Source organism: Callospermophilus lateralis, chromosome 9 (genome assembly GCF_048772815.1).
Source record: "Callospermophilus lateralis isolate mCalLat2 chromosome 9, mCalLat2.hap1, whole genome shotgun sequence".
Lineage (NCBI taxonomy): Eukaryota > Metazoa > Chordata > Mammalia > Rodentia > Sciuridae > Callospermophilus > Callospermophilus lateralis.
The window spans coordinates 43,558,056-43,562,034 of NC_135313.1; positions in this window are offsets into that span (position 1 = coordinate 43,558,056).

Here is a 3,979-nt window from a genome sequence, read left to right on the forward strand (position 1 = left end):
AATTGCCTGTGGAGTAGGGTTAGTCACCTTGAAATGCATGCCCAAGAACTCCCTTTCCCTTCCATATGGGCTCTCTTTCTTCTCTCCCTGGTGGGACAATCAGTTGAGTGCCCCTCAGGAGTGAGAATAGTTACAGACCTTTACCCTAAATCTGTTTGTAATCTGGATCTCTGGTTTTAGTTTCTGTTACTTGCTTTTCTGTATCCATATCTGTTCTGTCATTGCTTCTGTGCTGCACTATGGCAAATGTGTGATAGTTCTCCCAAAGAACCCTTTGACATTAATTCTGAGTAAGTGGGCTGAGGATATCTACAGTTCCATGATTTTAAAAAAGATGATTTTTTTTCAGTCTGGTCTCAATATGTCTTGGGGTCACGGGAAGGGAGTAAATGCTCCCTTAATTACTATACCATTTTGCAGTTGGACTTATACTACAGAAAGGAAAAAATAATAACAAGGTCACTTATGTGTAGGATTACATGTTATTATATCAGGATAACAGAAGGGATAAGCAGGATTTTGTCATTATTAAGGAATAATGATTATATGTAATAGTAAAACAAAGAATGAGGAAAAGGATGCAATATTATTTCAGTCTTTAAACACTTGCCCTCCTGGAGTCTTTTATCCTAACATCCCTGCAGTACTTTCACAGGATACAGGGACATCATCCTGGTTTCCTATAGAATAAAACATACCACTCCCATGTGGAATAGTCTGAAATGCACTCTGAGGTTGTCAGGGCAACAGATGGATTTTCTCAATCCAACAAGGAAAGTAATTCAGACAGGGAGCACCATGCAGAGCAGGGCACTTTCAATTATGCTAGTATCCCATAGGAGCAAATGCTCAGGGGCAACTTGCTGAGTATGTCTAGATGTATAACCCATTTTCTACTTCTGACATGTTTAACTGTAATAATCTTCCATACTGAAAGGATCCTTTACAAATAACTGAGCTCTTTTCATCCATTTTTGCTACATAACACACATCATGGGTAGATGTCCAGTCCATATCTTAATGAATATTATGCTTAAATAGGATGAAAAGAGGATAAGAACAGATAAAGCTAGAAAGAAGCTCATAAACTTCACCTGGATGACCCCATTAATAATTTAGCAGCAAATGAGACCATCTCTACCACTGTAACCACCCTAAGGATGCTAGAGGCAAAGCCTGATTAAAGCATCCCTGCTGGTACATTTTAGCAGGACTAAGAGTGAGGGTCCCAAGAGCCTGAACAAGGGAAAGGAAGTTCAACAAAAACCTGATGAAGCCCTATTAGAATTTCAAGAGAATATATACCAGGACTACAGGTGTTACACAGATACAGACCCTGACAATATAGGAATAGTCAATTTAATACTGATAGGACAAAGTGCTATGGACATCTAGAAAAAAATTACACAGCCTGGAAGGGGCTCTAGGAACAAAACTTCAGTTTGTAGACATTGCTTTTAAGGATAACAATGGCAGCGAACAATGTGTGAAACAAAAAGATGCCAAACAAAATGCCACTTTTCTGGCTCATCCTTGGTAGGTAAAGCTTTGCCCCACTGAGAAGAAGGCACCGCCTGAAAGAGGCAAGTACACCTTGGAGAAAAACTGTGCCTACTGTAAGGAAGAAGGTCACTGAAAAAATGAATGTCCAGAAAAATAAAACAAGGATATGAATAAACAGGGTCCCCAGATGGTGGGGAGGGATGAATGTCTAGATGCATAACCCATTTTCTACTTCTGACATGTTAAACTGAAAAAGTAATAATCTTCCATACTGAAAGGATCCTTTACAAATAACAGCTCTTTTCATCCATGAAGATTGATGGGCACAGGAGTTCTCACAGATCCAAGACATCCTATCCATATTTTCCTACATAGCCCTGAGTACAAGTGACAGTAGAGGAATCAACCAATTGACTTCCTTGTAGATACAGGTTCTTCCTAATTTGTGTTAAAGACCAAACTAGGAAAGAAAGCTAAAACTTTTACCAAAGTAACAGGAATATTGAGAGAAATTCAAGACAAGTCCTTCCTCCAGTTACTGGAATGAAAAGTAGAAGATAAGACTTTAAAACATAGCTTTCTATATATTCTGGAATGTCCAATTCCCCTCTTGGGACACAATGCCCTATGCAAGTTAAATATTCAAGTGATCTTTTCTCTAGACCAATTGGAAATACAAATTTTGCCAGAACATTCATTGTTAGTTACAGAAGGCCTTCCTGTGATCAGAACAGAAAGATAAAGAACTTCTTCTCCCAGAGATCTATAATACTATAAAACCTGAAGTCTGGGTCACAGAAATGTTGGGCATAACAAGAAACATCCAGCCCATAAAAATCAGGTGTAAATTTGGGCATGATGGCACATTCCTGCAATCCCCACTACTCAGGAGGCTCAGATAGGAGGATTACAAGTTTAAGGTCAGCCTGGGCAACACAGTAAGACTGAAAAAAAAATCAGAAACACAAACCTAATCAGACCCTGCCAGTCCCCCTGTAACACTGCAATCCTCATAGTTAAAAACCCTCACTCTGATGAATATAGATTTGTTCAGGACGTAAATAAAGTCATGCAAGACAGCCACACAATCGTACTATACTCTATACATTATTTACCTATGTCTCGGAATCATATGGATGATTCTTAGTGTTAGAATTAAAGTATACTTTCTTCTACATATCCTTGCATGTCCAGTTACAAAGGTTACCTAAGGCTGAACGCATTTGCATAAAGCTGATCTGCCAGTCTTGATAGGGAATTCTCCTTAGTAATGAGTTTTTTCATTGGAAGCTACAAGGAGGTCTTTTGAATATTTTTTAACACATTTTAGTCATCCTCGTGTTAACAATTTCACGAACCAGTATAGACCAGGACCAGTTTTATAGTTTTGCATTCATTGTAAGGTGGCACCTTGACTGTGCTGGGTACTATAGTGAACTCGTTTTAGCATTCAAAGAACAAGGGCCTCTGATCTTAATATGAAGTACTCAATTAATATGATGATATTAATAAGGAGGCACTTTCATCCCCAAGGACATCCCTTGGTAAAACCCCAGTGTATTGTTTGTTTACAGACTTCCTTTGAGTAGTTAGGTGAGAAATCAGGAAAATTTTTCTAAGGCAATAGGGGGCCAATCATAGCAGGGATTTTTAATTTTGTTTCCCATTCATCTGCCTGGTTGGCTAGTTTACTTTTTCAACATCATTATGTTCTCATTAATGGCCAGGGAAATGCTGATTGCAGGCTATTGAGTCTTATTTTACATCATCTAATAACTATAGGATCTCAGTGCACGTTTAATATCTTTTTGCTTTAGTCTTAACAGTTTATTTTACTTGTAGATTGCCCTGTGGGCATGCATGACCATGAAAGCAAACCTAGAATCAGTATAGATGTCAACTCTTCCCTTCTGAGAGGATGAGAGTTTGTGTAAGTGTGATTAGTTTGGCCTTTTGAGCTGAGGTTTCAGGTGACAGAACATCAGCCTCCATAGTTTCCAGGAGTTGATTTTGGTAGATAATTTTTCGTGGGTAGAGCCCTTCCCTGCCTGAAAAGAAATGGGAATAGAAGTAATGATAATACCAAGATATAGATTGCCAAAAACCATAGAGTGACAATGATCCCACATTTGCTTCACAAGTTGTACAGCAGGCACCAAATGGAAACTTCATTTAACCTGAAGGCTATAATCAACTGGTGGGGGGGGGGAACAACCTTAAAAAAGAATATAGCTGGGCTGGGGATGTGGCTCAAGCAGTAACGCAGATGCCTGGCATGCACAGGGCGCTGGGTTCGATCCTGAGCACCACATAAAAATAAAATAAAGATGTTGTGTCCAAAAATACATAATAAAATAAAAAATAAAAATAAAGATGTTGTGTCTAAAAAATAAATAATAAAAAATTCTCTCTCTTTTTTAAAAAGAATATAGCTAAATTATGCTGAGAAACACAACTAACATGGTATAACATTTTG